This window comes from Leopardus geoffroyi, chromosome C3, assembly GCF_018350155.1.
Source record: "Leopardus geoffroyi isolate Oge1 chromosome C3, O.geoffroyi_Oge1_pat1.0, whole genome shotgun sequence".
NCBI lineage: Eukaryota > Metazoa > Chordata > Mammalia > Carnivora > Felidae > Leopardus > Leopardus geoffroyi.
Window position 1 is genome coordinate 49,964,257 of NC_059338.1, and position 13,265 is coordinate 49,977,521.

The 13,265-nt window shown below is 42.0% G+C and overlaps 1 long non-coding RNA gene across 1 annotated transcript in view; it reads left to right on the forward strand.

Annotated features, from left to right (window-relative positions):
• Window positions 1-13,265, forward strand: part of LOC123585029 — a 125,756-nt gene that overhangs the window by 83,690 nt on the left and 28,801 nt on the right. The window contains exon 4 of the long non-coding RNA XR_006705859.1: window positions 10,272-10,335. This is a non-coding gene — a long non-coding RNA (uncharacterized LOC123585029). The remainder of the gene's footprint in view (window positions 1-10,271; window positions 10,336-13,265) is intronic.

Sequence of the window (13,265 nt, forward strand, 5' to 3'; positions counted from 1 at the left end):
ACGTGGAGGGGAAATGCAGAAGAACCTTGCGGGTCTCCTTGGTTTGAGCAGACAGAGTTGATAGTTTAGGGAGGCCACTGTGACTGGATTTTGCAGGGCAGAGTGCTGTCAGGAGACAGCTGCATAGAGAGCTTTGGGGATCTGCAGACAGTCTCCCTGCAGTCTGCATCTGGGTACTTATCAGCATGTGCTTATAAGGAAACTCCCTGAAGCTGGGGATGGAATAACTTGAGAGGGTTAGAAGGGACAGTCTCCAAAACTCAAAACGAGACTGGGAATATATTCTCCCACCTGAGTGGAAAATCTCGTAATTCATGAGACATCAGGTAGATGGGTCAGAAGGGTCCTTCTCCAGCAGTGGGTTGAAATTAGTCCTAGACAAAGCGCTGCTCTCATCCTGCCTCGCAAAGCTTAAAAGAGTGGCTGAAAAGGATCAAACTGTTTCCAACTAAATTAATGATGAAGCAGAACAAAACTCAAGATTATTAATAGAAGTACAAAAATATCCAGCACGCAACAAGATAAAATTCACAATGTCTGGCATCCAATAAAAAATTACCAGGCATGCAAAGAAGCAAGAAAATATATGATCCATAATCAGGAGAAAAATCAATCACTGCCAACCCAGAAATGGCATAGATGACAAAATTATTAGACAAAGACATTTTGTATGCTGAAGAAGCTAGAGAAAAGATTGAGCACATTAAAGATCATATTGTGGGAAATATATTAAAAAACTTTTAGCGATAAAAATTACAATTTATGAGATGAAAAATACACTAGGTAGGATTAATGGCAGATTACACAATGCAGAAGAAAAGATAATTGAACATGCAAACACAGTAGAAACTATCCAAAATGAAACCCAGGGGGAAGATAATGAACAGAGCTTCAGTGAACTGTAGTGTACTTCCAGTGGCCTGAGATACATGTAATTGGTGTCCTCAAAGAGAGGAGAGCAGAGCAGCAAAAAAAAAAAAAAAAAAAAAAAAAAATTGAAGGTATAGTGGCCAAACGTCCAAATTTGATGAAAACTATAGATCCATGATTTCAAGGCTCATCAATGCCCAAGAAACATGAAGAAAACTACACCAAAGCACATCACAATCAAATTGGGTAACACTCAGTGATCAAGGGAAAAATCTTAAAAGCAGCCAAAGGAAAAAGGATACATTATGTATAGAGGAAAAAAGTTCAGGATGACAACAGATTTGTCAATCAGAAACAATACAAGAAAAGAGAGTGGGTCAGTATCTAAAGTACTGATGGAACAGTAACTGTTAACTTAGAATTTTATACCCAGTGACAATGTTTCAGAAGCTAATGCTAAAAGATTTTTGAGATGTACAAAAACTGAAAAAACTTGGTACCACACATTCTTACTACAGGAAAACATGTTCTTAGAAGGAAAATGATACAATGGATGTGAATCTATACAAAGGAATAAAGAGCATCAGACATGGTAACTCTATGGGTAAATATAAGACTTTAAACAATTATTTTATTTCTTTAAAAGAAAATGATCCTTTAAAGCAAAAATCATAGCTGTGTTGGAGTTTGTAACATAGAAGCAAAGTATGTGGTCACTGGTACAGTAATAGCCATTGCATAGTGACAGATGGCAGCTACACTTGTGTGCACAGCATAATGTTTAGAGTTGTCGAATCACTGTGATGTTTAACTGAAATATACTATTGTGTGTCAACTATACTTCAGTAAATAAATAAATTTTTAAAAATGTGTGAAGATAGTATCACGAAAGTTAAGAGACAAGAAATGAAATTTTTGGTTGCTAGGTTCTTGAACTGTATGTGAAGTGATACAATGTCACTTTAAGGTAGGTTGCAATAGGTTTTAAGATGTCTATGTATTATGTAAACCAGAGTCTAGTATCAAAATAAAACTACCAAGAATTCTAGCTAAAAATCCGACAAGGTAGATAATATGGAATCATAAGGGATACTCAACTAATCCCAAAGTAGGGGTGATGGATATTCTCTTGATTGTGGTGGTTAACGAGTATATACATACGGCAAAGCTTATCAAATTGCACACTTTACAGATGTGCACATTATTGTATGCCAATTTACCTTAAAGCTGCTAAAAGGATCAGAGAGGTTTTACTCAATTTATCTAAAATAAAATATTTATTTTTAAAAATAAATCATTCCATAGCTCAGATTAATTGTGCCAGAAACACAACTCCACAATTTGGGAAAGCACAGCATTTACGAGAGCTAGAAGGTGTGTTACAAACCATCTAGACTTCCTTCTTCATTTCACTTGTATGAAAATGAAGGTCCAGATAAATGTGAGTTGCTCCAGCTTACTTATCAATCATCTAATATGAACAGTAATAAAAAGGAAGCGAATTCTGATTTGTCTTTGCATGAAACTTCCTGGGTGCAGATCCTCCATCTGTCTGTGGTTATAGACAAAAACCATATCTGTCACAGTGTGTCCCAGGGCAGGAAGAGGACAGTGTTTTGACTGAGATGTTGGCAACTCAAGCTTAGAGCGGAACAGCACTAGGGCTAACTGGGAATAGCAACAGCTGAATTATGTAGTTAAACCCAAGGCAGCTGCCTTGTTACCAGTAACCATGATCTTCTTGAATTCCTTAAGCAGTGGCTTCAAAGACCGAGGGTATTAAACTTCAAAAAAGCACATTTGGGGAATTAATCAATCTAATAAATATGGTGCAGAGGGAAGAAGTATTAAAATCTATAAGGGGATGGAATTTTGAACATGTGAATAGACACTATAATTAAAGCATAGTGGATTACAATTGCTCTGGAAAAGAAGATTGGAGATTGCTTGCTCTTTGCAAAGTGGATTTACAAAGGGTGGCTTAAAAACCTATGAGCAAAAAAAAAATCTGACTTGGAAAGGAAAGGAACAGGAGGGAATCAAATGAGAATATGCAACACAAGTTAGGGCAGCCAAAGAGCAGGGTGAATTAATGTGAGCAAATGAGAATGAGAAAGGCTTTTCTGAATAACCAGGAAAAAACGGAGGCAAGGGAAAAGAGAGGCTGGCTGATGGATGAAGGCGATTATAAGATTAAAGATGACTTTGAAAGTTGCTGAGGTACAGCTACATTCCCTGTCGCCCCCTCTGCCAACTCTGCTCTAATAAGAGAGATGAAGGAAGTAAACTCAGACAATTAACAGGCAATGAACACTCCTCCACAGGAGCATTTGATAAAAAAGCAGGGAAGGAAACATGGTACACCTTTGGCTTTCCATTAGGAAATAGCCCTGCTAATCAAAACTGGAAGGGAGTTCAGGATGGGGAGCTTGCCTGAGGAGAATTTTTGGTGTTTGTGTAGAATTAAATAAACTAGGAAAAATATCAGCCTTTGGAAAGCTAGAAACACCTTTGCAATAAATGTCTGCCAAAACTGATGTCAGTGTTTAGCAGAATAGCGGAATTGATTTGGACGTAGAAAAAAATCTATAAAAGTATAAAAATAAACATTGCTATAGTTGTTAAATAGCGTTAGTTTGGGTATTTAAATTAAATTAGTCATGTCGTGCTTTAACTCTTAAGCAAAATTAAAAAGAAAGAGACTATATAGCATGAGCAGGAGAAATGAAATGATCTGTCATAACTTCCTTTTCTAATAGAGATGTGAAGAAAGTAAGTCCGGGTTGTCATTTTCCATTTGGGGCTTTAAGGACTCTGGACAACAAGCCCAAGTCATTCTCTACATGTTATGGCAATAGGCATCTACCTACTTCACTTGACCTCAGGAATCTGTGAATCCCACTTCCCCCAAAGTACTTCCCTACTCCGTCTTCCAGGAAACCTGGCATTCTCCAGGTTCATCTTTCATTGGATGAAAACATACTTTCAGGTTATACCTTGCCCTTAAATACTGTTTAGTAGAGGGATTGACTTGGGTTGATTTTCTTGAAGAATAAGAGCTACTACAAAGGCTTAAAGGAATAATAAGAGCTAACATTTATGGAGCGCCTCAGGTACCATGCTAAGTGATTCACATAAGGTTATCTCCAATCCTCTGGCCAATCCTTTGAAAAAGGTACAATATAATTCCATTTTGCTGAATGTGAAAACAAAGGCACGGGGAGATTTAGACAGTTGCCCAGGATTAAACAGCTGATGATTTAGAAAGATAGGGGACAGGGCACTATAGAGAAGAAATGGGACCAGTCAATAAAGGAGGGGAACCCAAAGACCAAAAATCCCACCTTGTATGAGAAGTGTTCTCTGACTTTCCTGTACTGGGGTAGAACCTAAAATTCTATGACTCTGTAATTCTATTAGAGAGCAGGGTCCTGGGAGAATGAATTAGAAGATGGGTGAATTTTGGTGGGATATGGGCAGGAGATTGCAAAACGACATAAACTGCGACAGGGTCCCCGCAATGAGAAAAACTGCCGACTCTGGAGCAGCTCAGGTGCCTCTCTTGGTGGCTTCACTCCCTTACCTATGGTGGCATGGAACTCTACTGGTTTCTAGATAAAACTCTTTCCTGCAGACCTAGGAAAGACACTCTTATCACGCACTTTTTCAGGAAACACCTGGTATTATCTTGAAGGCTCTGTGCATTTGTGAACCTTTCATCTTGCTGGGACCCACGAAGGAAGCAGGCTATGGATGTCTGTGTAAGAGCTGAGAATAGGTTTGTGTGGGTAAGACTGGGGACTCAGGTTGGGGGTGGGGGCTGGAGGGAAGACCTATACGGTTGGTCTTGAGGCTTATTTCCTCCTGCTCTTGGTAGTATAGCCAGAAGCTGGATCAACCATCTGGGTCAGCTCCCTAGAAAGCCTGACCGATACCAGCGGCTGATCTCTTCAGTCCTAAAGCTCTTGTGGTCACACAGTCAACTAGGTGTTCCTCAGCCCCCTTTGCCTATAAGCTTTTTTTAGAACAGTATGGGATAGGTTCTTTCTACTAGAGCCTTTTCCATGGTGTACCGAGCTTTGCTGTATTCAGAAGCCTCTCTCTGGGATGAGAACCCGTACACTCTGCTATTCTCCCAGTGAACTGCTCAAAAGAAGTCTGATTTTATTTTCTGTGGCACAGGTGGTGGTTGTACTTTTATCCCCTTTGCAGAGCTGGACGATGGTGAACTGCGTGAGCATTGCTGGGAGGGTGCCCCCTGGGACTGAAGAACAGTGTGTGCGGTGGGGAGGGTACTCAGGCACTATCTGAAGGTGCCTGCAGTTAACAGCAACAGAGCAGAGATCAGTCCTGAATTCTGAGAGGCAGCCTTGGTGGTTCCCAGAAAAATGATCACTGAGTAACCAGGAGGGGGAATCCAAGCCCATGCTAGGACGATAGGAGTTTAGAAGCCCAGGTTGAAGCATTTGGACAGCAAGTGTTTTGAAACAGGTAAGCAAGTGGGGATACTCACACAGCCCTGGACGCAAGAATAAACTAGAATAGCAAACAACCCCCTGATGTGTGATGCACGTACATAGATCTTGCCAGGAAGAGCTGACCTGGTCCAGCAGGCAGAGGTGTTTGGTCAGGGCTAAGTGTATTAACAGAGAGTGGGCCAGGAAATGGGGAAGTGCCTGTTTGCACAAGGCACCAGAACTAGGCGGAGCCCAGGGGCAGTCAGTCAGAACTTTCCAGGAAGACCAGAGGAGAGGTCAGCCCTGGTGGCGTGTTGGACAAAGCCTACGGCCGTCTAGATGGGACTCTGAGATTCGTTGCAGATGGTCACAGGTGGAGACAGCAGGATGTGGTGTTATCTGAGGTCAGCTAATGGAGGATCGAAAGCTCAGCAAATTCCAAGAAAGTAAAGAGGTTCAAGCCAGTTAATCATAAAATACTCAGGAGAATGCTAAAGAGCTCTGACCTGGACAGAGTGCCCTGCTGAGTGAAGACTTCTTTCCCGGGCAGCTCCTCAAAACCCTTTTGTCCCTTCCTCAGGATTTCACCACCCGTACTAGAGGATCTCAGCTGGTTAGGGAAGCTCTGTTTCTCTTGGGGACTGAGGGGAGGGAGGAATTCCCCCCATTCCTCTTGATACATTGGAATCTGAATTCTGAGGGAGGGCGGTCTTTGAGTGGAATTTATTTCTGGGGACTTTGGGGGCTAAATCCCAGGAAAGGTGGTGGTTATCCTACAGAGACTCAAACTTATCCTTTAATATCCAGTTCCTTCCTATCTTTCTACAACAGAGATAGTGATCCGGTCACCTAAGCCCTGAGGAAAATAATAATATTGGTTTATTGATGTATTCCTTTGCTTATGCATTCAGTGACTATTTATTGAAAAGTTATGAGGCGTGGTGCTGTGGGTATGATGGCCAACTAGTTAGGTGCAGTCCCTGCCCTCTAAGCACCTTATAGCAAAGTGGGCAAGACAGAAGTAAAGAGCAATTGTATTGCTGTACAATCCGTGGGATATAACGGGAATATACATGGGTGCTGTGGGACCACAGGCGAGAGGTATATCTATCTCTGATGTGGAGGTCAGGGAAGGTTCTAGGAGGTAGTCAGACTCTGAACTGCTCTTGGTGGCCTCCCTTCCTCGCCCATTCTGGCGCCAAATTCTCTATTGCTTTCTAAGTGAGCCCCCCTCCCATAAACAGGCAAGACTGTTACCATCATATACACTTACCTGAGACACATTAATGTATTATCTCTAAGGTTCCATGCATTTGTAAACCTTTTATCTCTAATTGTGGAATGAAAGATTATTTCTTGTTCAAAGGAATTTCAGGCTTCAGCAAATGGATATAATGGGTACTTTTTCCTGTATTTTTTTTTTCAACGTTTATTTTATTTTTGGGACAGAGAGAGACAGAGCATGAACGGGGGAGGGGCAGAGAGAGAGGGAGACACAGAATCAGAAACAGGCTCCAGGCTCTGAGCCATCAGCCCAGAGCCTGATGCGGGGCTCGAACTCACGGACCGCGAGATCGTGACCTGGCTGAAGTCGGACGCTTAACCGACTGCGCCACCCAGGCGCCCCCTTTTTCCTGTATTTTTAAAAAATTGTGAGTGGGAGAGTATGCTTCATGGAAAGTGAGCACATGAAGTATGATTATGAAGGATCCAATCAGACCAATTTTTTCTGCATAATGTAATACACCATCAAAATTAAAAGACAAATTCCAAACTGGAGAAAGTATCTACATGTAGTAGATGAATTCTCTCCTAAATGCATAAAAACCATTTAAAAATCACTAAGGAAAAAGATAAACAGGCATGTAGAAATATGAACACAGGACTTGAAAAGACGATGCCATCCTGCTAATTTATAGTTTTTACTTGTACAATTCTTGCACATGAAGAAAGCTCAGAATTGTTATGGAAAATTTACGAGAAAGTTAATCTGACACTTTGTAGTGATAGACGTATTATTGCGTTGCATGATAATTAGAGTTAATTTGCATAAAGGCTGTAATTAGTATTACTTTCAGCTAGCCAAAGTTTCAGTTGTTTTCTCACTTTTAAGGTTTCTTCGTAACTAAAATTATTGTCAAAGATGTCAATTTTCCCTCAACACCCTGATGTTCTCTCTCTCTCTCTCTCTCTCTCTGTCTCTCTCACACACACACACGCACGCGCGCCCATATGAAGGGAAGGTGGTAAATATCCCAGGTCAGGTTCGCTCTGTCTGTTGGCTCTACCTCTCCCATGACTGAAGCTTCCTTTGTGATCACCTAAGCTCTCCTACCTCTGGAGCTGATACTTATTGAACAATAGGAAGTTTCCATCTCTTTCCCTCTCACACTTCCAAGGTATCCTTTTGCTAAAGACCTCAAGGCAGAGAACTCTCTGCTTTGAGGAAGTGGGCAGTCTTTCTAGAGGGACAGGGACAGCAGTGAGGGGGGTGCACATTTGGTGAAGGGGCACAAACAGGTCAGTGAGGGTGACTCTGGGGAGGGGAGATGGAGAGACAGAAAGACTGGACTGTATAGGCCCAGGGTATAGGATTCTGGAAGACCAAGGAAGGGAAGGAGGCTCAGATCCTCTGGTTCCAAGACCAGGGGCTTTGATGCCAGAAACCAGTAATTACAGGATTTTCTTCCCTCGAAGCCACTGTACAAAAGAGCTTCTTAGGAAGCAACACAGATAAGTGCACTGATGACAGCTGAGTGAGGAAGAAAGCAGAGCAGTCACAGCTCTCTGACTCAGGCTGTCTCCTCTGACCCCCGTCCCTCATGTTCTTGAAGCAGTACTGGCTTTGGGTCCCCCAAGACTCAGTGTGGTTTTGTAGGGGCCCTAGGAAGCTCCCTTTCACGTCTACCCTGCACATTTCCTAGTTGATGTGAGAAATTCCTTTCATGGGACATAAAATCCTTAATTCTACAATTAAAGATAAGAGCCTTAAAATTACGTAGGAGAACTAATGCATTATTATGAAGGTGTTTTATCAAGTTGTAAAAGACTGGAGGTTATGGAATCCTCTTCTGTTTTTGACTGAAGCAATGAGAAGGCAGAAGGACCAGGAGATCAAGACTGGGCAGACGACATTGGAAACAACCACATCAGGGTGACTCTTACCCTGGAATCTTAGTGAGTCATCAGGAGTCTTTAAGAAATGAAAATGCCTGAGGCCCAGTGTCCCTCTGGCTCATATTGTAGAAGTGATGTATCAAGCTCAAATCAGAGCAGCAGGGGAGGAGAGGTGGGGGTGACAGGGAGCAGACTGTACTTAGTAAACAACTATCCCCCCCACAATATCCTCGGATCCCTTTACTCTTTCCAGGGCATTTGAAAACTGAAGAACAGAAGCTTGCAAGGTTGTGAGGATCTGTTCTCGTGCTTTTTGGTGGTTCTTCTTGCACAGTTGCTGGCTCCTGCATTTTTCTACTGAAGACAGCTGGGAGGGAGTGAACATAGAGGTCTTGGGTGGGGAACCAGCTGCTGGATAGTATGACCAAGATCAGTTTTTCTATGACTTACGTTATTATTCATGTATAGCCTCCTCTGTATCTTATGGCCCCCTCTTGATGTTTTATAGTCTGTCTTGTAATTACACAGGGGCTGGTGCACCCTTTGAGTATTGTGAGGATGTGCCTGTTCTGTTATTTTAGTCTATGCAATAGTTTGTACTAGGATTATTAAATAGAAATTATCAGACCCAAGAAATAGGAATTGGAAGGTTGAAAAGGTTAATGAGAGAGCCATAAAGAAGCTGGTGGACTGTTTACAAACATTGCTTCACACTGAGGTTATTTAGAAATTTGGAACCTGTATGAGTCCCTAGAGGGAAAGGGGATATTACATGTGCAGATATTTTATTTATTGTCCTCTCCCCAAACAGTAAGTAATAAACAGATGAAACCACAAGGTTATAGAATTATATTACCTTTTGGCTGTGACCAAGTAAAACTTTAATTTTCTAGCTAGAGATAACAGACAACTCCTATTACTCAGAGGCAGGGGAAGGGCTACTGTAAAATCTTCACATAAGGGGATTTGTTCTGGGCTTTAGTGGCTCCTAGTGAAAAATGCACAGAGGACTGGATGATCTAGGGGACAGTTTCATGGATTAGGGTAAGCTCCCTCCCAGAGACAAGCTAGTGAGGTTTATACAGTGATGCCTGAACATGAACTGAGTGTTCTAAATTCTAGTGGTTGACCATGGCTTATTTCCCCATTCCCAGCTCTTCATGCCCAGTCCCTAGCCTCACATTAAAAGTTCAAAAGACTAGCAGACCATTGCTTGATTTCCTCCCGGCACTCCTGTCCTATAGGATCTGAGGTTAGCTGTTGCTGGCTATACAGGAAAGGACACCAGTGATAACTGCATGTTTATAAATCATGTTGGATTAAACCATTTTGCAGTAGTAAACAACTCTGATATCTCAGTGTTTTAACAGCAAGGGTTTATTTATTTATTTGTTTGTTTGTTTGTTTATTTATTTATTTATTTATTTTTGCTCCTGCAAAATCCATTGTGGTTTCCTGCAGCTATCCAGGAAGCTGTCCCCACCCACCCATCCGTCCATGCATCTGTCCATCCATCGATGCATCCACCCATCCATCCATCCTTCTTCAGTAATTTTGGCCCTACCGTCGAGATACATAGCCCCCAAACTCTTGACCAAAGGGAAAGATGGAGGCTGGAGAATGTCACTGAGACTTTTTGCTGACTCATCCAGAATCACTTTTTATGTGGCTTCACAAACTAAACTTCATAATCTTACATGTGACCAAGAAGGAAAAGAACTGCATATTGGCAAGCATTACTGTAGTCTACCATGGCGTTCTTTGCATGTGCAGTAATTTTGAAAACTAATGATAGGGGCTATCTATATTATCATGTCCCTTTTTCAGAGCATGACGCTTGGATTGAGAAAAGCTAAGGACTTGTCAGAGAGCCACTGGGTCAGTCTTCAAGGTAGGTCAGCTTCACTGTCATACATAGGGTATTTGTTTGATTTTTGCATCAGGTAAAGGAGTGGCTTATTTGTTTATATTTGTTTTTGTGTTCTTGTAAAATGTGTGTTCATTTGAATGGCCTTTCAAATGTGAATGTGTTCTTTCAACTGTGACTTACCATTTCTCAAACCTCCTTAATGATCTCTGACATGACCTTATAAGCATAGTGAAGGGAGGAGGGAAACAATTGTTAGGTAAATGTAGTCACTTTATGGAATACAGGCAGAAGTTTCCCAGTAGTCTGGGCTCTATCTTTCCCTTTTAATAATGTAGCCAATTGCCCAGCCCTATGTTTTGCCTCTGCTAATCATAGTTAACCTTAGATAGGGTAATTAAAGAATGTCTCAGGGCCTCAGTTTTACCATCTATGAAATGAAGCCAAGGAGAGTTTCCCTGTATCAGTAAGGGATGTCCTGATGTTTAATTACTTCAGTGGGCAATCTGGAAAGAGACTCATGATTTCCTTGGAGGCTAGAGCTTTGCAGATATAAACTCTTATCATCCTTATTTTCCTTGTGACAGGTTTATAGCCTGTGGGACTCACTTGGTACCTGTCACTTACCTTCCTCTTGATCCCTTCCTATAGAGCTTTATCTGTCACTGCATCTCAGAATCAAAAGAGTGTATAAAATCGGGCTCATGGGGGATGGTGCTGGCAATGCATTGTTTTCTCCAGGACACCATAGGTACTGGGCTGCCTCAGCAGCAGAGTTACTTAGGAAAGGCTGAAGTCTGGTCTACTTGTGGTCACATCCAGTCTACATGATTTGGTTAGTCCCTACTGTGTACTAAGTACACCCACTGTGTACCACTGTATCAAAAAATGTGAATACCTTCCTAGATGAGAGGATCTTATCTGATTTGTCTATCTTTCCTAGCTATTGGCTCCCTTGTCCAAACTTTGTAAAATAGCATCTTCTGTCACTCTCATTTGGATCATTTTTTCCCCTTAGCCTTTTGTACTATTTGCCATCTTGCATATTGGTTTATTATTTACTGTCCCCTTCCCCACTCCACCCAACAACATGGACAACTGGAATGTAAGTTTCATGAGACCAAGAACTGTTTTGTTTACTGTTCGTTTCTCAGGGCTCAGACAGTGCCAGGAACATAGGACACATTTGTTGAGTGACTGGTTGATAGGTACTCTTGAACACTGACTCTTCTGTGTATGTATCCCATAAATGTGTGTCTCTGAATGGTGTGTGCAGTGGGGAGAGTGTATATAAAAAAGTGACACCAGGGGCACATGGGTGGGTCAGTCAGTTAAGCGTCTGACTCTTGGTGGCTCAGGTCATGATCTCCATGGTTCGTGGGTTTGAGCCCTCCATCAGGCTCCACAGCTGGCAGCCCTGAACCTGCTTGGGATTCTCGCTGTCTCCCTCTCTCTACCCCTCCCCCACTCATGCTTTCTCTGTCTCTCTAAAAAATAAATAAACTTACAAAAAAAGTAACACCAATACCTTGCCTTAAGTAATAGTGTAGTTAGTGAACAAGGCTGCGTTGCAGGAGATGAGAAACTCTGTGGCTCTCCCAAGTGACTCTACTTGTACTCATTGTGCTGTGCCTTCTAAACTCCCCTTGTGCAGTACTTGTCGGCAGACCATTTTTCTTTATTCTCCTTCTTAAATTGAGACTCTCTGCTCTAGCAGTTAACAGCTGTGGTATTTTACCTCCAAGTTGTCTGGCACCCAGTAGAGTGGTGAAGTGATCCCCCGTTAGCTTATCGATATCCATTTGGTACATTTGTCTTGTGGACTAGCTCCTTCTCAGCCTGCCCCAACTATTCTTTAACGCTGTAAGTCATTTTAATCTGAGGTGCTCTGCAGATGAAAGTTATGCTGCATATGCCATATAAATTAATATTATGATGCTGAGACCATTCCATTTGTCTAGGGATTTGCATCGATTTACTTTTTATGAGTAAAGTTTTATTCAACTCTTAACAGTGAAACATAAAACTGTTACAATTATAATGAAACCTATAAAAGCACAGAGGGTATTCTCTGGCAAAATTTTCCAGAAGGGTGTGATGATACCTCTGAAAACAGATTGAGGAAAGCTTTGGTCCGTCATTTTCAAAGGTCCTCTTGGCATATTTTTGGGGATTGAGACCAGGGCCCCAAACCAGTATGGTTTATAACTTTGACTCACAACCTCTAAGTAACATCAAAATTTGAAACTCTGAGTGTTCACAAGGGCTTAAAGATGGTCCTCAAAAAAGGCGAACTTATTTCTACCACCTTTGCCAAATATGGAACAGGTTGGGTGCAGCAGTCATGGTTGCTGTAGGAAACAGATGGCAGGATTACATTGGGATCATTTCAGGAGATTTTTATTAAAAGAATCATTTTTAAAGGTATGGTGTAGAAAAACTACCAGCAACAGTGCAGTACCCAGGAGCTAGCAACAGTGGGCTCTGGTACCAGCCCTCAGTCTAAAAAGGAGTGTGTGTGGGGGGCGGGGGAGATGTATGGTTTCTGGAACCCTAAGACATTAAGAGCTTTTGGGGAGCATCATTTGACTATGGTTGAGATTGCTGGAACACAGACAGCCTTGTAACAGCCCTTCAGGAGGGAAACTGGGGAAATTCCTCACTATTCTGGTCTCCTGCCATTACTCCTGATTGACCAAACTCGACTGGAAGCCAGAGGACACATAGGTAGGAACTTGTGGGAAACAGAGTCATGTAGAGCATAATTAAGAGTGGATCTGCATGGGGACAGCAGGGGTGGAAAGGCTTCCCTTACGGGGAGGAAAAGGTCAGTGCCAGGATCTCAGTCATTGTAGCAGTGAAGATGATACTTCTGCAAGCTGCTATAAACCCTGGTGATGCAGAGGTCCACTGGGAAGTCTTCTTAGGCAAAAACCAGTTATATAATTTTTTGC